This window comes from Phaseolus vulgaris, chromosome 8 (assembly GCF_051622355.1).
Source record: "Phaseolus vulgaris cultivar YP4 chromosome 8, ASM5162235v1, whole genome shotgun sequence".
NCBI classification, from domain to species: Eukaryota; Viridiplantae; Streptophyta; class Magnoliopsida; order Fabales; family Fabaceae; genus Phaseolus; species Phaseolus vulgaris.
Genome location: NC_143505.1, coordinates 56947864 through 56973808, shown reverse-complemented (window position 1 = coordinate 56973808; position 25945 = coordinate 56947864). Strand labels below are relative to the sequence as shown.

Sequence of the window (25945 nt, the reverse complement as noted above, 5' to 3'; positions counted from 1 at the left end):
AGAGAAGCAGATCGCGCTAAGCCTAAGCTGGTCAACACTTAGTCGTGCGCAAAGAGTAAGAGAAGCATATCGCGCTAAGCCTAAGCTGGTTAACACTTAGTCGCGCGCAAAGAGTAAGAGAAGCAGATCGCGCTAAGCCTAAGCTGGTCAACACTTAGTCGTGCGCAAAGTAAAAGACGAAGCTCAAGATCGCGCTAAGCCTAAGCTGGTTAACACTTAGTCGTGTGCGAAAGGAAAGGTGAAGCCCAAGATCGCGTTGAACCTAAACTAGCTAACAATTAGTCACGCACATAAAGATAAGTGAAGTTCAAAGAAAATACAAAGAGAAATTGAGCAGTTAAAATCAAGGTATATCGCCAGAGATATTCATACAATTGTCAGTTACAATGAGTTGAATGGTGCAGAAACGTAAGGCTACAGAATGAAGCTTTGTACAGAGAAGTCAAATTTACAAAAGGGGAAGAGATTCAGGGAGTAGGAGGCCTAAGTTTTCCATCTACCACTGAGTGATGAATGCTGAATTGTGAAAGGTCCAGTTCTGGGAGGATGCAGCGGACTTGCTCGAGCGCCAGCTCGAATCCATCAATGAGGGAATCAGCGCCCACGTTCATCAAGTCCTCTTTCTCCGCCTCCAGACTTCGCCTCGAAGCCTCCGCAGCATCCCTCTGCGTGGTGAGGGCAGCAAGGGAGGAGGCAGCTTCAGACAGCTTGCCCACTGCCTCCTCAAGCTTCCTTTCAGCAGCAGCAGTAGCCTCTTTGGCGGACTTGAGCATCTCCACCCGCTGAGAATCCTGTTGACGTAGGGAGGCGTTCTCAGCCTGTAACTCCTCCACCAGCTGAGTACTCCGTTCGCGCAAGGAAGAGTTCTCAGCCTGTAGCTCTACCACCTTGCAGTCCAGAGGACCAACAGTCTGCCCCATCAAGATCTCCATCTTGATGGTCTCCTGGACCTGCACCAAATACTCCTTCCTGGCCTTCTCCCCCATGCCTCGCATCAGCTCGACAGACCCCTGAGCGGCTTCAAGGTCACTTTGCAGCGACTCCTTGTCGTGCTCAAGTTCCTTCACCCTTTTCTCCAGGGCTTTCTGCTTGCGATGCTGGGTGGAGAACTCCAGCAAGAGCACCACCTGCTTGGCAAGGTGTGCATCCATCTCCTCCCCGCTCCAGTCGACGAGCTCCCTGTTGCTGATGTGTTGTCGCACCATGGAGATAACTCTGCTGAAGTTCTCATGGTTGGCCCCAGAGTTGCTTGGGCGCGAGCCGGACCTACCATGTTCAGCATTTGCGGTGGAGATTGGTAGTGGAGACGGGGCACCCTCGTTTTGAGCAGAAGCACCCCCAGCAGGGTGAGCAGATGGACCAGGTGATTGGCCTGTTGGGGGGGAAGTTGGCGGTTGAGAGATTGGGGGCAATTGTTGGCAAGGAGAAGGTGGGCATGCGGGCTCTGGGGCAGGTCGAGTAGAGGGAGGGGGAGGTGGTGAACCTTCCTCTACCTCCACCACCTCGATCTCTCCAGGCTGAAGAGACGAGACCCCCTCGACCACTGGCCTCTTCCTCTGGCGGTGAATGAGGGGGGAGCCAGAGCTTTCCTCTTCCACTGAGGCAGCAGCAGCAACAGGTACACGCGAAGAAGCCTTCACCAGTCTTTTCCTCTTCTTCCCTTGCTCGGGGCCTTCAGCTGGCGCGACCGAGAGTGGAGGGGCTTCAATTGGCTCAGTGGTGGAAGAGGAGGAGCCAATCCCTTTGGTCGCTCGACGTTTAGCAAGCTCTAACACCGCCAACCTCCTATCTTTCCCTGTCATTGAATCTGCATAGGCAAGAAAGGGGAAAATTAGACAGCTAAGAGACGCAAGCAAGGTGAAACGTATAAGAGCATGCATGAGGAGGTATAAGTGTCCTAAGGGGCGGCAGAGAAAGAACTACCTATATATTTTTTCAGAGAAGCCACATCAAACTCATCCTTGATGAGGCGAGCGGAGTCAAACTTAGCCCCCAGGAGCAGCCCACACAGCTCGCACTCGTAGGGGGCCATGGTCTCGAGGTCCTTGGGTTTTTTAAATTCAACCTGGGGAACCCAGTAGAGGGGGTACCCCTCGAGCAGATGAGGACTTTGTGGGGTGGCGGATATCATGTAAAATCTGCCCTTCCAGTCTTTGAAGGACTGCTGGTACAGGCCCAGAAGCACCCGTCCAGCAACCCCGTTCAGGCTGACCCAAAACCTATCCCCTGGTTTCTTCGCCTCAAAGAAGTAAAGGAACACCTCCACCGAGGCGTTGTGCCCAAAGTGGTTACACAGGATCTGAAACGCCCGGATGAAGGCCCAGGCGTTGAGGTGGAGTTGGCAGGGCGCGACGTTCAACTCCATCATCAGCTCTTTCTCGAAGAAGGTGAAGGGGAGTCGCAGCTTCAACCTTTTGAAGATCGCGGAGTAAACAAAAACGAAGGGCACCCCATTGGTGGCCCTGTCGTCAGCGCAAATGGGCATCCCTCGGGGAGGGATGCGGACTCGGATGTGGAAGTCGTTTTCCCTGCCTATGGAACACGAGGGTTCGCCCGGGTCGTGGCTCAGGAGTGAGTTAAGATGGTCCTGAGGTAGCAAGATGGACGTTTCAGATAGCAACGCCAGAGGGGCCCAGTCATAGACCTTGGAGTTGTCATGGAATGAGGTGACAACAGGCGGTGGCGAAGCTGGTGCACTCGCGGAGGGCTGTGCACCAGAAGAAGAGGCAATGACACGAGCGGTCTGCTTCAAGCGAGCCATCGAGAGATAGCTGCAATGGAGGAAAACGAAGGGTCAGAAATAGAAAGGGAGGGAGTGATGAATGGTTCGGTGAAAAACAGAGAGAGGAAATGAGAAAGAAATGCCCAGGTAAAGGAGAAAGAAGAGGGGGCAGAAGTCAAGGCGGAAACACGAGAAAAACCCTAGCGCGGGTTGAGAAGAAGAAAAACAGGGAAGATGGATGCATGATAACTAGAATGATAAATGCAATCGGTAAAGATGACCAAAAAGGGTCCAGGGAAAAGAAAAACCATACCTTTGAATGATCGCAAGAGATTGGGAAGCAGAGAATTTGAAGAAAGATGGGTGCGCAGAAGAGAAGTTCGTAGAGAGTCTGGGAGTCGAATGAAGAAGATGAAGGAACAGTGGAAGGGCGCGCCAATTTGAATAAAAGAAGCGCTAGCGACGCACAACGCTGGCCGTTGATGGCGCCACGTGTCGCGAAATTAAGAGAGGGAGTCCAAACGTTAAAGAAGCAGCACGTGAGGTGGCACGTGAGGCGGCCCCACTTGCCACGTGGACTGAAGGCACGACCACTTAGTCTCTTCGCTGAGAACGAGTTCTCGACTCGAGACTGGGGGGCTTGTGATCCGATCGGTCATCGGTAGTCGATGACGCCAGCATCAGAGAACCACGTGGACCACTCGCAGGGTGACACGTGGACCAGGTGGCAGAGAGGTCGGGGGGACGATCGCCAAGAGAGGTGATCGGTGGTCAGTAACCAAGTTACCACCGACAGATCAGGCGGCAGAGAGGTCGGGGGTAGATCACCCAGAATGGTGATCGGTGGTCAGTAGCCAAGTGACCACCAGCAGATCAGTTCCTAGACTCGCGCCTGGAGGCAGAGCGCGATAAGCGAATAAACACTGATCAGTCATCGGGTGTATTGTCATCGGGGTCTCGTGTTACACGCAGTTAAACTGGGACTGAGGCTCCCAGCGAGAGCGTTACGCATGGACCCCGCATGAACACACCTCAGGGAATCGTGCACGAGAGTGGCCTGAGGGAACTAGTAAGCCAGTCGATGATTGGTGATTCCCTCAACCCATTACGTGCGTGTCATCCTGAAGGGTAAGTCGCCTACGCAGAGAGTAACGTTTGGTGAGTGTGCCTAGACCAGCCACACCCGACGTTCTCCTAAGAGTATGCAATTTACCCAGATAAGAGAAGCATCCTAAGTTACTCCGCAAGGGCGTAACTTAGGCAGACAAAGAGAGGCGCTAGAGCCCTTCCAGTAAGTGACACGTGTGTGGTTAGATGTGAGTTGCAGGCCTCCACGTGTCATCATCTGAGAGGGGTGCGGTCCAGAAAAAAGAGCACTCCGTACCGCTAAAGGTACAGACAGGCGCAGCCAAGCGCAGACATGCGCAGACTCTCACGCTCCCCATTGCTGATTCTGAAGGTACGCTTTCTCTGAAAAGCATGACAGGGTTCTGACACATGCCAGAAAAGCATAACAGAATTCTGTTATGCCCAGAAACAGGGAAAGAGAGATAAAAGGGAGAATCAGAGTGAGAGTGAAGGGGGAGAAAAAAAAAAGAGATAGACAAAAAACAGAGTGCAAGTTTTTTCTCACACACACATTACTAGTTTCCAGTTTCTGGTGGTTCTGTTGGACTAACTTGATCGTCGGAGTGCAAACGGCCGCTAGAGGCGCCGTCTGTGTGTTTTGCAGGTCACATTTGAAGACGTCTGAGAGAAAGTTCGGGGAGTGATTCCGCAGAAGACGCAGTCGCGTAGACGGGGCAGAGAGTGCCACGAAGCGATTCCTCCACGTTCGAGTTGCCGGCAGGATCAACATCATACTATTAGTTCTTTCAAAATAATCGTAATTTTTTTCTTTAATTAAAAAGTTCAAACATATATATATATATATATATAAATACATAAACATTCATATTTATTTTTACTAAAAATATATTAACCTTAACAAATTAAAGATAATAGTATTTTGATAAATTAATAAATTATATATATATAATTAAACCTTATTTATTTTTTACTCATATCAATCACCTCAACTATAAAAAAAATTCTTAGATCAAAACAATCTCAATTTTTTACTCTCTTTACTCTCATCAAACAAAGTTTTAATCCAAACAAAACAGTAATAATGACGACGTTTTTTTTTCTTTCTACAAGTTCGTTTTTAATTGCTCTTTAATTTTTTGAGACCAGCATTCGTTTATATACTGTTTTGCTGTAAAATTCACAAGTAGTTTACATGTTTCTATCGCCCTGTGCTTAAAGTGACAGAAGCAACTACATGTGATAATATTCTGTGATAAAGATATTTGATATACCATGCTGAATATTAAAATATCTGAGTTCAGATTCTGTAAGAAATTTAGTAGGAAGATATCAGCTAAATAAACATATAAAATTTATTAATTTGAATAATTTTGGAGTTTATTATTTATATAACTGTTATCATATTAATCCTTAATTTTTAGGATATTAATTATTCGCTTTATATGTAATTGTTAAACTGAATCATAGAGGAACCAAGTACCATATTCGAAGACATATATATAGGTTTTAGCATCCATTGTCTCTTTGCATTATCAGACAGAACTGCGATCTGAACTGAAAAAGAAGACAGAAAAAGGAAAAAGAAAACCTCAATGCATCCAAGCAAAGAAGCAAAGAGTGCAGGTCTTGATGACTACATAACTTTACACATTCAGCTACTTTACCACCAAACCCTACACACATTCACCATTCTTTTTAAACTATTCTTTTCGATATAATACTGTAAGAGTTCTCGTGATTTCATCACAACATAAAATAAAATCAAAGTTTACTTTAGAGTCAAAAAAATTATTTTTAAATTAATTTATATTATTAATAAATAGTTTCTAAATTGATATCTAATTAACTACTAATTTTGGTAGAAAAATCTTGTAGCTAATTAGGCACTAATTTAGAAACTATTTATCAATAATAAAAACTAGTTTAGAAATCAATAATTTTTTTAGTCTCTAAAATAGTATTTAATTTAATCAATATATAACTAATTGTTTTTAGTTTCTAAAATTGATTTTTATTTAATAATTTTTTAGAAATGTTTGTTATAATGATAATAATAATTAAATTTTAAAAATCACAAATGAATAATTGATTTGAAGTGTGTGTATGATATTTTAGGGTATATAATTAATTATCATTTTTACTTATATCATTCCAAAGTCATGTTGCATAGTATTAGAAATTGAGTTTGTAACATTTATGTGTTTCTCTCAATAACTTAATCACATGTTAGAGTAAAGGAGACACATAACGTGTCAACCTCAGTTTTCTAATATTTATCAGTTTAATGCTTTATTTGCTTTTACCTGTGTATGTATAAAATATGTACAAGGAAGAGAAGAGATTGAAGTAATGCTGAATCTAAGTTTCTCTCAGTAGTTGGGCCCTCCATACTTATGGAGCCTTTTATGAGCCCATTTACTTTGGCAGCAGAGCGTTGTTATTGGGCCACAACAGCCCAAACATTAAAAGCAAAATTGTAAAAGATAAAGGAAGTTTCTTCCTGCACCCCTATATTTTTCTTCCTGCACCTCCACAAGTTGCGCAAAGACAAAACTGTCCCTAAATAAACTGTACACTTTTTTTTGTATTCCGGATTATGAAATCCGGTAAATTTTCGGATTGGCGCTTCCGGTAAATTTTTGGGTTGGCACATCCGGTAATTTCTCGGATTGATGCTTCTGGTAGTACATGAATGATAGTGCTAATCCAAAATAAAAAAATGCAAAACATCCATAATTGAAAAAATCATTCCAGATCCGTCAATTCGTAATTCAAAATATGCATTCCGGATTCAGAAATTCATAATTGAAAAAAATCATTACAGATTCACCAATCCGTAATAGAAATTAGGCTTTCGGATTGAACAATCCAGAAATTAATAATCTATGCAAACTTTGCTTCTAGAACATCCAGGATGTGACATGATTCACTTCCAAATTGATGAATCCGTAACACACTCCCAGATCCCGAAATTGTGGAGATCAATTTCAAAATTTACAAAATTGTAGGGGTGCAGGAAGAAAAATGGAAGAAACTGCCCGAGAATAAATTGTGGAGTGTTATATGTTAAAAACCTGCACCAAATTATAAATTATAATTGAGAAGAGAAATATTTGTTTTCAAAATAGAATAATTTTAAAATTACGTTAGTCAAATCAAAATTATTATAAATTGTTAAATTAACATTTTTCTAATTTTTTTTTAGTGAGCTTAATTAATTAATTTGCGGGACATTAATTGTGAATGTAATGCACTCTGTCATGTAGTACAGGTAATGTTTCATTATTTGTACTATCACATTATTATTTCTCTCTCTATTCTTTTTAATTGAAAATAAAACTTCAAACGAGTGATAATGTATCTGATTTCTTTTTGTGTTATTTATTTGAATGTAAATTTTCTCCTTAATTAAATAAATTAGTGGCATTTAACGAATGATTATGAGGATTTCATGGATAGATAGTTCTCTCTAATTATTTGAGTTCATAAAGAATCAAAAACATATCCTACAACATAAATGAATAGAAGAAAACCCTAATAAATTTGTGCACAAAATCATAGAAAAAAAGAGAGCAATTAGAAAGAACATAAAATTTGATGAGATACTTTATTCTTTTGGCTGGGTGGGGTTGTGAAACCAACCATTTCATTCGATCGTGCAATACTTGTTCCCCACTGCACTATTACCAACCAATACATATTTTGTTTTATTGCATACTTCATGTACAATATCAAAATTAAATTCTCTATCCCATGCGCCATAATTCAAATGAAAACCCTGTTAAATTGTAATAAAAACCAATTAACATTTATTTCAAGTCTTGTATAGTGAATTATATACACACTCACTAGTTAACTCGAAATATTTAATATTTTGTCATATAATTTTTATTATTTTATATGATAAAATGTTTATCTTAGAAAAAGTAAACTAAAAATGAAGTCAATGTAAGATACATATCTTCCCTCTCCCACCAAATAATGGTAGAGGGAGGGATTAAAAAAAAGTAAAATTAGATTGAATTGTGAAGGAAAAAAGGGGCAGGTGTGAAAGTGAAAGATGAAAAAAAATGGTAAGATCTGAAAAAGATGGTTAGAAGAGAAGGGTAAGAAAGTGTAGGAGAAAAGAAAAGAATGAGAAGAAATTGAGGAAAGGAGTTTAAATATGGAGACATGAGAAGGACCTTACGGGGCCACTATCCCTGGCACGCACACCCACCCAACCCAACCACAAACCCTTCAACACTTAATATTCATTTTTATTTATTTATTTATTTTGGCAGCTCTTGTCTTCTTCATAAAGCTTGTGTACTCCAAGAGGGGGACATGGGAGCTACATACTCACACTTGTAGACAATTTGTACACTCTTTTGTCCAAAAATTCTTTTGTCCAAAAATTCTACTTCACCTAGGACCCCATTTCCTCTTCAATTTCATTTCAACGTCATTTACTTCCAAATTTTAACTCCACCCCTTCCTCCTCCATCTTTCAATTATTCACCTAAATATTAACCCCTCTTTCAAAATTTATGAATCCAGTAAAACTATATATTAACGAATGATTTGATAGTATCATAAGATTACGAACTCTTATTAGAATAAATCTAATATCATATTAAGAAATTAATTTAATTTTTTTATCGACAAGAAAAAAATAAATAAATGTGATCTATTTAAGAGGTGATCCTTAATACACATGAAAATAAACACGTATTTTTTCAAACACAACAAATTTCACAATTTTGCTAATAACTACCTAAACAACACCACAAGCCAAAACATCCTATCACTCAAAGTTATCACAAAAGTTTGCACCCTCAAAGGCATAAAAAAAATCATCTTATCCACCTAAAAATATCATGAATTAATTTAATCATAACTCAACCTTATAAAATCAATAAAATTTCTATCAATTTATATATTATAAAAAAATTTCTCTTATAAAATGTTGTTATTTCTAATGAGGTTTAAGTAACAAATTTTAAAGTTTTACACTATCATCGTACTAATTTTCAGTTAAAATTTCGGTATATTTCTCTCCTTCATTAGTCCTCTTAATACATAGTGGTTAGAAATAGGAAAACGTTACTATTTATCATCGGCTACTTTTTTTCTCTGACCGATAGTTTATGATTCACTTTATTGCAGGCTTTGTGGAAAATGATTAAAAGAAAAAGTTTTACCATGCATAATAGTCAAATTGGTGAGTGCAAGAGGAAAATTCTCAATAAAATAATTTGGGCTTGAGTAACAGTTAAATAGTGTACACAATTTAAGTTGGCAAAATTGGAGAGAACTACATTGATAATAAAACAAGTGTAATTTATTTGCTTTTTCTTTTTTATTCGTGTAATTAATTATCTCTTCAGTATTATTATTATTATTTATGAAATTGAAATTAAATATGTTGACATATGTATAGATAGAGAAATGTTGTTTAGAAGAAATAGAGAAAATAGAGAGTGAAACAGAAGGGGCCATCGTTCAGAAGTGTGTGTACTGTGTTGGTGAGTGGCCCTGGTTCATTAATAGTTTAGTGTAGAATTAATCTTTTGTCCTTTCAGCAAAATTGATAAAGAGATTTAACAGCTCATTCTTTAACAGGAGAGGGGGTAGCTAGGGGGTTCCGACCATGTGATAAAAGCGATCCTCTCCAAAGTGTGGGCTAAAATTTACAACCTTGGAGGGACTCATGTGCCAAGAATAACCTACAATGACGTAAATAAACATATTGCAATGTTGCCACGTCTATCATTCCATTTCCTATCAAACACTCAGTGTGACTCTCAAAGCAATATGCAGATTTCCCTAAATAACAACAACTCTCACTTCCTTCCATTCTAATTAAACTCCACAAAACCATGTGTTTTTCGGAGTGCAATTCACTCAACCTCACTGCTCTTAGACTGTCATATATGCTGCTTCTATTGCCCACTACACTGTAGTTTTTTTATATTCAGCTCTACTTCACCAACATTTCACTTCTGTTTCCCTGTTTACATTTTTGCACAGCACCTAATTTAATATTATAAGGCTATCATGGCTACTGTGACTGTGTGAGTGAGACCCATATGAAGCCTGTTCCAGCACTCATATGCCAACAGAACGTTGCTTCAGCACAAAATATCATGTCAACATATGACAACTCAAGTGTCGTCAGTGAACTGTGACTATGAGTGCCAAGTATGCCCAGTTAGCTTTTCTGCATAAAATCACCATGTTCACACAGAGGGAAAGTTGCTTTATCAAAAGCTGAAATTTATTTGTTGAATATAGGTAATCATCAACATTCAAAAACCTTCCAAATGGGGTACACATTATTTTTCGCCGACTAATTAGATTGCACACCTAACAGTCAACACTGTTTTATTCATACGGATGGATTGCAGGCTACTCAATTAACTACCTAGTTTCTTGCTTCCATTTTGCTATATATACATATTTTACTTAATTAACATTTTTTCATTTGCCAACAGTGGCATCCTCAATTTGTAATTAAGAGAAAGAATATGCGCATCTGTGACTTTGGAGAGAGATTACCTTTTTTCCTTCCATTCATCTCTGAACCCCCTGAAAAAAATGTGTTTGATTAAATTCAAGAAAGTTACTCACAGAGGATATGAAATCTTTCCTATTTATCCATGAAAAATATTGTGAAATGTCCTTAATTCTTTGGCCAAAGTTTATGGCTTTAAAATGTCTTAATAACCTTCTTCATGGGGGATATATATTAGAAACCCAAAAATTCTATATCCCACTTAAATTCATATAATAAAACATCCAATGCCCATTAAATCATAAATCTTAGTACATCAACTGCAGAAAGGTGTCTCCATATTCGTTAAAGTTGCCATTTAACTTGCATGCTGTAATTTGGTAGAATGTTTGGTGAGTAGAAGCTGACCTCTCTCTAGTGACTGATATATGTGAATGAATGTACTGCATATACACTGACATTATTCATGGAAAACTACTTCGGTAAAATATATAATTATATATTTATAAGTGTAATTATATATATATGTATATGTGTGCTGTGTGTGTGTGGGGTGAAAAGCAGAAAAACCTAATAATGAGATAATATATACCTGGTTCAAGAATAATTTAACTTGGTGGGATCCAGTGCCCCCCGGGAGTGAGTTAGTGGATCTATTCAACCATGCTCAGAAAGCACGAATAAGGTAATCATCAAGCCTATTTTTGCTAAATTTAAGGGGGTGTGGTTCTGGAAAAAAAGTGAAGTTCAGAGATTGAATGAAAAAGAGAAGAAAGACACAAGATGAGATTCACTGCATAAATCATATGACATCGTAAAATATGTAAAAAAGCAAAAGAAAGTGGCTTGGTGAGTGCGAGTGAGCAATAAGAAGATTGATAACATGGACTTACAGGAATTGTAGCACTGTGTTTGATATGCAGAATGCAGTTTGTAGGCGAAGAAGTGGTGGTTGTCCATGAAAAGCATGAGAAATAGTAGAAGCCACCAAAGGAGGAATCCAAAGGGATAGCATGATCCCAAATATTAAGAAAAGAAAGGAAGGAAAAATTTATAAATCTGAGATTTGGGATCAATGCGATCCCTTTGGATGCCTCCTCCAGTTGCAGTGGAATACATATTAACCAAACTTCACCTTCTGAGTTGATTCTTGAGTGTGTTTGATATATATTATACACTCTCTCTCTCTGTCTGAAGGCTTTTGTGGTGAAGGAAAGTGGTGGTGGATGATGGAAGGCTCTGAGTTTGAGGGTTGAAGCAAAGGAGAGGATTTGAAAGCAAAAGAGAACAAGTGCTTATATTAACAACAAAAACTCTCTTTCCATCATTGTTTCTTTTATTTAAAAATTTCAATGAATTGATTATTATATTTATGAAGATTTGCAGAATAATCCGAAAATGTTTTTGACGAAATTATGATATTTATTGAGATGTAGACCCCATTCCATAACAATCCAGACACCCCGAAAGAAAATTTACCCGACAACGGGTCAGCTATCCATTATTGGAAATTCTCTACAACTTGGCTCGCAATATATATTACAATTTTATTCCCTGTCTTCGCAAACAAAAGCAATTTTATTCTCTAAATTTTTCTTTTCCTCTTTAACTAAATCAAAGTTTGTGGTCCAATCCATGTTCCCACTCACACACAACAAACTATAATAATACTTGGTTCAGAAGTATGCATTATAAAAATTATGACACTATATGTACGCATGATTAAATATACTTTATCAATGATATGAATGATCATACATATGACTTAACACAGACTAAATATATGCATAATGGGTGGATATTTTCAAGAAATCCAACTTGTCTACATTGGTCAAAGATGCTTAATATAACGCATTACATAATTATATAAATCCTAAGGCTGTATACATTATTTTTTTTATTTTTTTTTATATTGCTAACCACTGTATATATAACTTAGTGGTATCATGTTCCATTTCTAGAAAGTTTCTTAATGTCAACACTCAACCATCATTTCTAACATCAAAATCTTAAGTCCTCAAATCTATGAACTTTTTTTCCTTTAATACTACTAGTAGAGTTACTTAGTGAGTCCTAAAGGCATAGATAAAGATGATGAGGTTTGAATTTGGGTTAAAAGAAAATGTTATTTGTTGAATAGTGATTATGGATAAGAGATGAAAGGAAATGATTTTGGTGAGATTTGAGAATGGGGAGAGAAATTCAGAAGAAGGATTTGTTTGGTTGCAATCGAATCTAGTAAAATTGCACATGGATAGGCACATTAAGCGGGTATTTTAGCTGTCTAGATCCTTTTCATATCTTTTCTTTTCTTTCTTTATATCTCATCTAAATCTTCTCCACATGATCACGGCTACTAATAGCCCTTTAAAAAAGCTTAATTCATTTTCTCTAACAAACAAACACCCTCATCGTACATGCTTCTCAAATGTTCCTATCATTCGTAAAGTTTGAGGACTAAGTTTGTCTTCCTTTATCGTGCAAACAGTAAAATCAACCACTTCAACTTTATCAAAATCTTCACGTGAAACTGTCTTCTCACTTACCCATATCTATTTTTCATGTCTCTCATTTTTTTGTTTTCTCACCCAAATCTTTTTCAATTTTTCCACCAAAACATATAAGTCATAATAATAGTCAATGCATACATTCAGTGTCAAAAAGGTTTTATGTTTTGTGTAATTTGCACGACTCTTATATTCTACTAGACTCTCGTACATTTATGACGTATCTGTATCGGAGACATGTATCAGTGTGAACACTCATAGGACACTTATAGATTAAGTGTTCAATTCAAAAAATATTTATTAGATTTTTGAAAATTCTAGCACGGTTCTAACACAATTTTAAAATGTATAAATACAATAATTTTTCAAAAACTCAAATTTATTGTATAAATTTTTATTATGATTATAAAAATAAGAAACAAATTCTTTTGAACTAGTCATGAAAAATATCTTCATGCTCCCAAAAAAATCTGAAACATACTTTTGCACATAAATATTTATTTTTAATTTATATAATTTAAAATTATATAATATATAGATCCATGTTCCTGTGTCCTACATTTTAGAGATTATACTATTTTCGTGTCCATATCTATGTCGTGTCTACATAGCTTATATTGTTTTTGTGAATTCATGAAGATTTGCCTTTAGAATGGATGTTTTTCTTCAAAGTATATAAAATTGTTTTTTAAATCACATTCTCAAGAATTTGTGTTTAGAAAATTTATTTCATAAATATATTTGGTTATTGACATTTAGTATGACTTCAGAATAAAATATTTAGAAGGAATCATGTCAAAGAATGAACGAACGGGTAATTTTTATAGAAAATAATTTCCACCGTCTTAAAAGTATAAAGATACCTATCTTTTATTATAGGAATAAGAAGTAAGAAAAATATAAGTAATTTATCTTCCTGGAAATTAATGATTCCATGGAATATACTTTCAAAAACTTATATAACAAATATGAGAATGTAATATTTCTAATTTCAGTTTCATGAGAATCTTTCTTGATATATTTGAAAATGAAGTTACTGTTTACCAAATCCAAAACCATGTTACAGCCATTTTTATAATTTTTATGACTCTGCATATATCTCATGGTTTCATATAATTATGTAGAAAAACTTACAATATTCAAACCTTGAAACTTGTTTCAATAGAATCGAGGGTGTTTTTCCAAACCGAAATGATTACTGTTACAGAAAAATCAAAATTTGAAAGGAAACAGAAATTGCTACTGTTGAAACTATAAATCTACTAGGGGATTATAGGGAAAAGATGTTATTTTATATAACATATATAAGATGCAATTATAGGTTAAATTGTTCATTGATAATTGTACCGGGAAAGGGAATGATAGGAATTGGGTCGAGTAGACTGATAATCAGGTAGTTCGATAAAGTCGACCAAACAGATTCAAAATACGGTAAAGTAGACTTATATTATCCAATTTGATGATTTTGTTAAAATAATGAATAAGCAATCTCATCACAATATATTAATATGTTTTTAATGTGTAAAATCTTAACATCTTTAAGAGTTCTGATTTATTTACACGGTATCTTTATAATATCACATAAATGTCTCTCGTAATATTCCCAATTACATCACATAAATGCTCTAATCTATTTACACAATATCTCTTATTACGCTACAGAAATACTCCATAATATTCAAATTTTATGAGAAGATATCGTAATTAATACCTGAAGAATCAGGATGTCAAAGATTCAAGTTCGCAAAGGCTTATAAATACATAATCACTCGCAGGGAATACTCTCAACTCAAACTTTAGCATTATATTCACTATATACACATAAATTTATGCTCTAACTGACCTGAGCGTCGGAGTATTTTCTGCAAGAGTAACTTCATTTGTTTTTGAAAAAGTAATTCATCTCAAAGAAACACTATTCAAAACTCATCCAAATTCTAACCAACCTCATTTCAAAGAGAATAATAATAAATATAGTTCAATTTGTATATGTAGTTCAGGTTATGAAGTCAATTATAATTGTTTCAAAAACTTATTATTTAAAAATTAAGCTTTAATCACTTAGGCATAGCAGATTAATTAATTTAAATAAATATGAATAATAAAACAATATTAATATAGAATTAATATATATATATATATATATGTTTATAACTATATTTAACTAGTCTTACAAACCAAACAGAGTTTTTATTATATACATCCCAAATAAATAGGAAAAATTTAAGAAATAAGTTAAGTTCGAACTTTATTAATTATCTTGTGACTACCCGTTGTATATAAGTTTACAATATTTTGAAATGCAACATTAACTAAAATTTCAACATTTAATTACTTCATTGATTTTTTTTATCTAATAAAATTACTCTCAATGAAAGTTCTATAAAATAGGTAAATTGGGGAAGAAAACATTAAAGCCCAGTCGCTATCCTCCCCAAAAGATATATGAAAAGCACGTCTACCTACCCGAAATGATCAAACAATTAATTTGTTGTCTTTTGATAGAAAAATTTATAACTTTTAAAACATTTAAGATATTAAATTTGAATCCATTTCATTTTAAATTGTTTTGCTTTTTTATTTTTTTTATAAAAGAATTCAAATTATTTAATTTTAATTTTTTGGTTTAAATTTAGTTTTTTTTTAATTATGGTCAAATAAAAGATTATTTCAAAATCAAATAATTATTAATAATTTAAAAATATTAATATTAATAATATTTTTAGTCAATATTGATTAATGTTATTATTCAGTCAAAGTTGATCAAGATTATTTTAACTTATATTGAAGAAACTTTTTTCTCATTTTTTTTTTTATAAAGTTTTTGTGTTAGGCATCACTATGCAACTTAACATCTCAGCTAAGCTGACACCTCAATTAACAACAATCATCTGTCATCAAATGAAAAAAAAATATTATTAAAAAAAAGAAAAAAGAAAGAAAATACAAAAATATGGGGGAGACTAGACCAAAACTCATATGTTAACACAAACGATACATAGGTAGATTATACTTATTCATAAAGAATTCTAAGAACAGACTAGCTGGGAGTCTATTATACCAATGAAAAGATTCTCTATGAATAAATCCTAAATTAGTCAAGTTTTTTCTCATTTGATATTAGTTGAAGTTGTTTTCAACTGATATTGTTTACAATTATTTAGATTGATATTAATGAAAAAATTCATCCAATTGACATTAGCAAAAACAATTTTATTCAAAGTTGATTGAAAAATTTTAAATCAACGCAAAAAAATTCTAAGAAATTATTAACAAATAATATCGTCGGTGTCAATATTAAAAAGATAATAATTGGAGAAATAATTGTTTTTTAAAAGAGACGTCAATCAATAAATAGCAAAATATCAACCACCCCCACATTAATTAAGAAAAACAAATTAATATCGAGTTAAAAATAATATTCATCTATAACAACAAAAATAATGTTAGTAATTTAAATAAAAATATAATAATAAAAAAGTAGTCATTCAATAATATCTTAGTTTTAATCAGATCAATTGCATCACAACCAAAATCGATTTAAGAAAATAATAAGAAGAAGAGAAAAAAACAAGAATATAAACAATTTTAAATTCTTTCAAAATTTTAAATTTTCTAACTTTTATTAAAATTTTATATTTTTCATTTCTTTTGAAATAAATTATTTAGATTATTAATAAGTTAAAAATCACTTAATTTATTACTTGTTAATATTATCAATAATTAATGTAATATTTTCTCATCATTTTTCTCTAATAGAATTACATACTAATAAAAACTATTATACCTGAACGCTATTCAAAAACTTGTATTCATAATCAGTTCATCTTTTTCTTGATGTAAGTTATGATAGAATTAGAATGAATTTCATTAATATCATTATTTGACCGATTAAAAGTTTGGATTAAATTATTTATATATTCTTCAAATTCAAATTAATTGAATCACTCCCGTCAATAAATAAATTGGATTAGGTTGAATCAATAGATATTTAAAAAACTAAATTTATTATACAATTTTATAAAAATAATCATTTTTATTTTACCATTTTATTTTAATATTATTTTTTAATAGTAGTATTATTTTTCTATTAAAAAATGTACATAAACATATTGAATCAAAATTTATATTAAAAATAATAAATTTGTGTAGAGTTGGGATAATATAAGGAATATTTGAATAAAAATTAAGAAAAAAAAAATTCTAAACCTAATGGTAAAGGGAGGACTAAGTTTTAGTAGTGTTAATTAATGGTGCTTAATACGTATAAAATTTGTCGATCTTTATTCAAAATAAAAAATAAAAAGTATTGTATATTAAAGGATATAAAAAAATGGATTGAATTGAGTTTTTTCTTACTCATCTTAAAGTGTCCGTATCCCATTAACTCTCCCAGAAATACTTGCAAATTACTCACCAACAAAATTCTTGTAATGATAGTGAAATCAAAGTGAATATTACAAAGTGAATTTTAAGCTTAACTCAGTTCTATAAAATTGATTCATAAAAAGATGTTTGTACCTATTTATATACAATGAAATGTTATCATCTCTAATCGATGTGGGATCTCCAATACACCTCCCTCACGTCGTGTGTGATATCCAAAGTCAAACTCCCACCAACTAAATCAATGTTTTAACATCTTCAAAACTTTTAAATCACATTGACAATTTACACATATGATTAATGGTGTGAGTTTCTGAAATTTTCCTTTTGAGTGAATGTTATTATGAACAGAGAAGTGAGTTTCACAGGAAAACTCAGAATGAGTGACAGACACCATATGTATAACTAATTTGAGCAAACACAGGTACCACCACAAGCATATGAAAGTGAATCGATAAGAGAAATGGAGATCTTGAGAAGCAACAGCAAATCCAATATAGTCCACAGTGCTGTGTCATTAATTAAGATCATTCATGTTCACTCACTCCCATCTTTAGGCCAGAAAAGAATTAAACAAAGAATGGCCATATAGATTTCTGTGTTGCTAGTTATACAATTAACCCCACAAAAGGTGATGCATCGTATTGATGATATATTCCAATGACTGATCAAATATAGACAGCTAGGTTTCAGCTATTAAAGGTGAATAAAACGGAAGAAAAAGAGGGTTCGTAGGTACATGTTCATCCCTCGATCTATAACAAGAGATTAACTTTAAAATAAGTGTTTGTCTCTTTCAGTGAAATCTTTTTCATGCGCATAGTTATAGTTAAGAATCAAAGATGGTGAAAAAAAGTGGGTTATTTATCAAAACGTGACCATGTGTTGCACATAGGATGATGCATTGAGAGTTGTGCAGTGATATAAAAGAGCATGGTGATGAATGATGATATATAAATGGCGTGGTCCAGCTACTGTGCACTGCATATTGCATAAGAGTAGCCACGACAATACCATTAGTGGGATGACAGTACTGTCAATATTGGCCCTTATAGGTGTGCTAGCTGCTGCATGGTGCCATTGCTGCTTCTTCAAGGTGGAACCCCATGTGCTATGTGCTCAAACAACCTCTCTTTCTCATAATATATATATCATTAGGGTTTTCAATTTTTTTTCATCATCAAAACAGTATAACACATAGGTTCAATTATTCATGCAAACTCTTATTATTTTTTCTATTTCTGTACTTCTTTTAAAAAAACTTATGAACTTAAATGGTAGAAACTAAAACAATATATATAACAAAAAAAAAAGACAATATGATAATTTTTTGTAGGACTAGAAACAGACAATAGTAATACAGTTACCTATGGGAAGAGGAATAATAATGCAAGTAGATAATGTAGACAAAGACAATGAAAAAATATTCTTATACATTTCTCTTTTAATAATAATATTATATTTTTTTTACTTTTAGAAAAGCAAACTGCAAAATGTGTATTAATTTTTATATGCAGTTTATAAGCATATATTATTCCTTCAAATAAATAAAGTTCTCCATGAGAGAAAAATATATATAAACAATAAGATAAAATTAACTTTTTTTATAAATTAAGTTTGGTATATATAAGTTAAAAGCAAAAATTTAAATAAATTATGCAAAAAAAAATTCTATAAACTAATTTTAATTTATAAAAATGGTTATGTTTTTGTCTGTGTGTATGAGCAATTCATTTCTCCTTGCCAAATATTAGAAATTATATATGTAAGGCTTATAAAAACAAATGAAAATAGGTAGCATTAGTTATTTTGAGGTTCGAAGAGAATTGTGGTGAAAATCAATGATTTCATAGCTGTGACACCATTGCAGCGTTTGTGGTGCACTTTTGGGAGCTTCGATGGAACATTATATATTGTTCTGATTCTGCACATTTACTCTAGTTTTTTGTCATACACACCTTTCTGCAGCTTTAATCATATGCAACTTTCTGCTCTGCACAAGCTTCTTCCGAAAGTTCCCACTTTGTTTATTCTCCTTTCTCTTGAATTTATCTCGTGTGCATGTTTAATTTTGCATACATTTAATCGCTAAGATTATTTCCAATCATTCTTATTTTTTTACATCCAAAACCATTAATATTTAAAGTCAGAGCAGTAAAAGAAATGCACATTCATATCAAATCTCTCACCATTTATGTCAACCTACCTATAACTTGCCATACATTTTCACTACTTTTCTGTTTCAACTTTGAAGTGATACAACTTTTGGATCATTAACAGTTTTACTGAGGGAAGTCTTTTTGGATATGACGCACAATGGATGAAACTTCTATGCTAGAATTTTCTTTCCCAGCTAGCAAAGGTGCTAAAAAATATCCCCTCATAGCATATTGTTTCTTTTATTTGCTCATATAGCACAATTTATTATACAAAGCCAAAAATCGGTGAGGTTGAATTCTGGCTACCATTTTGCGTCCTAGAAAATTGATTTATTGTTCGGTTCTATGTTAGATTATGTTATCGTAAAAAAAATAAAAATAGAGAACTTCTATCTGTTAGAACTGTGTTTGGATCAGTCGGTTTATCTTTTTTCTATACTTAGCGGATCAAATTTGCTCTTTTTTTCCTTCTTTCACTTCAGTTAAATTTTTTTTTTTTGGGTTCTCGGTTGGGAGAATATCCGTAAAAGGTGCTTCGACGCTCAAGTAATTAATGTTCGATAATTACTTAGTTTTTTTTCAAAAGTTGTGACTATTTATATGTTTATCATGATACATTATTATTGAACCGGATGAGCATTTTGATCTTGATTAATAACGTATTACCGAGTATTTTCATACTGTTTAGACTCATTAATCTCATTCTGACCTTAATGCATTTTGGACATGTCGGTCAGCCAAAATCGAGTACTGCGGTTTCTAGATTTCGTCCAGTACAGATTACAAGTTCTCAAAATAAATACAAAAATATATAAATTTATTATTTTAAAATTTGGGGTTGAGAAGTAGAACCTAAAGACATCTTAGTATTACATTGATTATGTTAATGGAAATCTACCTTCACACTCGATATCCTAGTAGTATCTTGATATTACTCACAAATCTTCTTCTAGATATTGTGAAAGAATTAAAAATATTATTAAGAATTATTATACAATAAATATTCATAAATCGTGATTAAGAAATAATTGAGTTTAATTTAACTATGTACTAAGGACCCAAGACTACCACTATAAATACGTGAGAACATATTAAGAAGTAATTCAACCCTGCAATAACATAACATATTACACATATTTATTCACACTGATTTATTCAATTCGGATATAATTATCTCTTGTAGAAAATAATTGTGGTTATTACAAAGTGAACTTTAAGTCTAACTCAACCCCATAAAACCGGCTCATAAAATTGAGGTTTACACCCACTTATATACAATGAAAGGCTATAATCTCTAGTCGATGTGAGATCTCCAACAGTGATATTTACTTTAAAAAAAAAACATCAATAGAAGAATATCTATTTAAAAAAATAATGGATTGTCCGGAGAACTTGTTGGGCCTTGGTTTTTAATTCCTTGCCAGAACTCTTTAGGCATGGTGGGTCAAAGCACAAAATATGATGGCCCAACAGGGTAGTTTGTGTTTGTTAGAAAAAAATTAGAAAAAAAATTGACGAATGAAAATTACTTAGAATGTTTGAACAATGAAGCGTGTGTGCATCAATGATCACAAAACTCATCGTTTGTTTCTTCAACACTTCTTTTATGTCAATTCAAACACGCTCTCAATCCATAAAGAGGAAAACAGTTAGTTACACTTTTCGTTTCTCTGTTTTTTTTTTCTTCCAATTTTGTGTATTTAGCTCCTCCATTCATCTCACGATATTTCAAACCATAATTGAAAAGAGGCAAACTAATTAATCGTCTTTTTGTGTTGAGACATTTGGATTTGGAAGGTCAAATCAAATCATTATAATAGCATCAATTGAGAAAAAAGCAAGCATGTGAATGTGTGACATCATCAACTTTATATTATCATTTTCATATTTTCATGCACAAATATCATTTTATTCTTTCTGTACAAAATATAAATATTGAGGATAAATTTTCTAAACAAATAGAAAATCTATATTTTTTTTTAAAAAAAAAAAAGAGAATAAAAATATAAGATTTTAATATTATTTTTATTCTTGAAATATAATCGTATTTTGTTTTAATTCTTAAAACGCGTTTAAATAAATATGTTGCGTGAGGGGAGACTGTTTCATGATTGTTCTCAAAAGGTATATTGATATTATATCTTTTTCTTTATATATAAAAACAACTCGTCCTTTCACTATATTATTAAATTTATTAATTTTACCTAAAAGCTATAACAATAGTATATCATAATGTAAATTCTATCAATCAATCGTTTTCATGTTGAATTATTTGATTTCGTGTGTGAGTGGAAAGTTTGAAAAAGAAAGATCTTATCAATTAATATACTTTTAAATTAATGCTATAAAGAAAACATAGTAAGAATAAATTCTTCAAATAACTTCTTTTTAAAGAAGTTATCAATATTTTTTTTCTTAAGGTTTTTTAATCCATAACATTAAATAAACAATTTCTAATGTAGCGAACCGTAGTACAAGATTGCAAATGAATTAGTTCTTATCCTCGCAAAGATTACTCTACGGCACTTCCTTTGTTTTTATATTTATTTTACGACTCAAAAAAAATTATTTTATTAAAATGTAATTTTTTATTATAAAAAATACTAATTCTTTTTTATCAAATAACAATTAAATTTAAAGACAAAAATAATTAATTTTTATATTCACTAAATTAGAAACTATTTTATTCACTATAAAATTAGTCACTACAAAATTATTGGTACCTAATATGATTTCTATTATTAATAAAAATTTATAAAATTGTTTTTAAACTGATATCTAAATTAGCTAGCTACTAATATTTTAGGTTCTAAATTAGTCTCTAAAAGACTAATAGAGACTAATTTATAATATGAAGTGATTAGTAGCTAAAATTTTGGTAGTTAATGGTTAGATACTAATTTAAAAACTACTTTAGATACCAATAATTAAATAATTCTTTTAGTTTACAAAATGATCTATAATTTAGTTAATACATTAACTAATTATTTTGGTCTCTACAATTAGTTTCTGTTTAATGATTTTATTGTAGTGACTATCTCAAAAACTTAGAAAAAATATTAATGAGGATACTAGACATAGTCTAAATGAAGTGTTAGACACATGAGAAATGTAGAAGTAATCTATTAAGAATCGTTAGACAGACTCAGAGTATAGACTAATTCAAGAGAAGCGTTAGAAAAATATAAACACGAAGTTTCATACAAAGACTACATGCAAGCTAAAGAGAATATACACTACTCAAAGAGTAGACAAAGTCTTCTATAAGACCTAGGTACATATGATGTAGACGAAACTAATGTGAAAATCACACGACATATTTATTAATGTGAGAACATTTACAAACTATACAATTTGATTCATACATATCGAAGTTGACTATGATACAACAAACCAATTTTATGAGTATAAATATTCAATTTGTTGTTTTTAAAAGAAAATTGGAGAATGCAATAATAAAGATGTCCAAGCACGTTGTGTATAACAACAAAAATTGTTAATGAAAATTCAAGCATGTTTTGTAAAGTGTGTATGACAAAAATATATGCAAACTACTAAAGTCTTTTTTTAATGACTATAAATAAAAATGAAGTCATGTAGAGAAAAATCAATGTTATATACGTGATTTATTTGAAACATTTCATGTAAAGAGATCCAAAAACTTCTTGTGCCTAATTTAAGATTGTTTGCTAGACAACTTGAAAAGAGTTATATTTGTAAATCCTTTAGTTTTGTGAAGTTACTATGTAGTGTAAAAAGCACTTAGATTTTACATCTTGTTATTGAGATTTTCCTTAAAAAAACCTTAAACAACTTTTGTTATGTTGTAATAACATTGTGTACTCGATAAGAATAACATAATGTACTTGTTATTTATTTTAAAGGACGAATAAGAGATATATATAAATTATACAATATACTTATTTTTTATTTTAATGGAAAATAAAATTTTGTGTCCTAATTTATAAGTCAAAAACAATATAAAATAATACTTCTAATTTTAATAGATTAAAAGTGTTCACTATTATTTTCTATTACTTATCAAACTATTTGTAAGAATGTCAATAAATCTAATTACTGTTTACTAAATATCATGTTGCAAAAAAGTTTTTCAAAATGTTTTAAAAATTATATTCAAAACTCTCTTTCTAAAACTAATTATATATTTCAATATTTATACTCGTTCATCACATGATTAATCAACATTCTTTACTTAAGCAAATTGATATAATTGCTTAAGCGAACAAAAAGTTACACTTAACTAAAAATTATTCTTTATATGTTCTCATCATGTTATAGTTATTTAAGTTAATATTCCTTAATGTAATTTAATGAGACGTCGAAATTACTTCATTGATTAACATATCTAAAACAAAAGATAAAATATTTGTAAAATATTTTCTTAAAACAATAAAAGTTCAAAATCATACATGTAAAAAATGGTTGCTGAAAACATTATTATCACATTAACACCATTTTTACTTATATAAGATATTATGTTAAAAAAGTGTTAGCCATTTAACATTTTTTAATAAAAGACTACATTCTAAATAAATAAAAAAATTGGAACTTGTAAGATGATTTCCGAAAACATACAGGAACAAAAATGAAAAAACACTAAATTCTAAAGATAAAAAAATATTTTGTTAAGCGTGTTATTTACCTTAACTGTCAATTATTTATTCCACTTAGCATGTGGATAAATTGGTACAATAACGTTATAGCTTAAACGTGATTTTTTGAGTTTTTTTTATGCCGATGACAGAAAAAAAACAAAGCACAAACACTAAAAAAATCATTAAATAAAAATTAATTTAAAAAAAAAATATTATTTATTATAATAACTAAATTAGATATTATTTTAGAGATTAAAAAAATTATTAATTTCTGTATTAGTTTTTATTATTGATAAATAGTTTCTAAATTTGTATCTAATTAACTATCAAGTTTTTTTCTACCAAATTTAGAATCTAAATAATTGGTAGTTAAATCTTGGTAACTAATTAGATACCAATTTATAAATTATTTATCAATAATAAAAATTAATTTAGAAACCAATAGTTTTTTTAGTTTATAAAATGATATCTAATTTAATCACTGTAACAACTAATTATTTTTTATTTTTAAAATTATTTTTTAACAATTTCTTGTAATGAAAAGATATTGTATCCTAAAATGAACAGCTGCATTACATCTAACAAATAAGTTGTTGGGGAGAGTAATATCATAGGAACAATGTTTGCAATAAAGAAAAACATCATCATGACCCATATTTAGCAAGTCAATTTGCACAAAAAATAGCTTCTTTTAGTATATGTTGCAAAGTAACTTTTCAATTTAAGAACCCTTTTGTAAAAGGTAAATAAGGATGAAAACCGTTTAAATTGCCCTCCAAAGCCATCTTTGAGTCATTTTCTCAAACAATTGTTCTATAACCATCTTCTATTACCTTTTGAAGACTATAAAGCATTGCAAAGAGCTCAATTTCAAGGCCAGTAGATACACCACAAGCACCTGAAAATCCTGAATTTCAGTTTCCAAGGAAGATCTAAATATGATGTCAAAATTTGAAATTTGAGTCATGAGTATATAGTTTCATTAAATATTTGGAGAAAGAGTTTTTTCATCCCTAGTAATTTTATTTAACTTGAACATATTTGTTTTGAGGGGAAAATACATGTGATCTATAAAAAAAAAACTATTCATACTTTTGTGTCTATTTTACAATTTTTTATCAAAAAATAAAATATTACGGGTGTTTTAATTCCAAAATTGAGTTGCATAGAAAGTTGTTGTTAAAATTTCCAACCGGCTAACATCATCAAACAATAAAACAATTTTTTTATCAAACTGTCTAGATATAGAAGAACAATCTTCTTCATAATTGATTCTACAAATTGAGAGACAGATGCAATAAATGCATCTCAATGTTGTGGTAGTGCATTTCTTCCATTAACACGGTTTGCTTCTTATTTATAGTCCTTTCTATAAAATATTTTCAGTCACTTCTGCTATGAAAATTTGAAAATTTGAAGCAGATTATTACAAAGTGAATTTTAAGTTTAACTCAACTCTATAAAATCGGTTCAATGAGATTAGATTTGCACCCATTATATGCTATGAAAGACTCTAATCTCTAATAAATGTGGGATTTCCAACAAGATGATAAACAATATATACATCATTTTAGCTTTTTGACAAATTCAATCACTTTTCAAGGATTATGATATAGGAAAAAGAAAATGATAAAAAGGTCAATTTAATTTTAATTCTAAATTTTGATTATGTTTTAATATTTGAAAAAGTGATTTTTAGAAATATAAATAATGATTTTTTGAGATATAAAATAAATATAAATGGTTGGTATGTCTTCTATATTAACAGTTTTATTTTATCCCTATTTTACAAAAGATATTATTAATGGAAAACGTTTATAATTTAAGGATTATCAAGATATGATTAAAAATAATTTTATGTGAAAAAGATAAATTTATTGGTTGATTGAAATAAAAATTAGTATTTAAGGTATTTATTTCCAAAAATAATAAATTGAATTATCGATTAACATATAATAAAATTCATAGAG

General features: G+C 31.8%; 1 long non-coding RNA gene across 5 annotated transcripts; it reads right to left on the bottom strand.

The window, feature by feature from the left end:
• Positions 1-9446: 9446 nt before the first annotated feature.
• Positions 9447-11597, bottom strand: LOC137826684 (uncharacterized). Of its 5 annotated transcripts, none has more exons than XR_016514539.1 (4): positions 11201-11597; positions 10900-11036; positions 10352-10761; positions 9447-10013 (listed from the first exon to the last, which is right to left on the bottom strand). It is a non-coding gene; the product is annotated as an uncharacterized LOC137826684 (long non-coding RNA). The 5 variants fall into 5 exon arrangements; XR_016514538.1 differs by having other exon boundaries at positions 10352-10381; positions 11201-11596; XR_016514536.1 differs by having other exon boundaries at positions 9447-10761; positions 11201-11596.
• Between the last annotated feature and the right edge of the window lie 14348 nt (positions 11598-25945).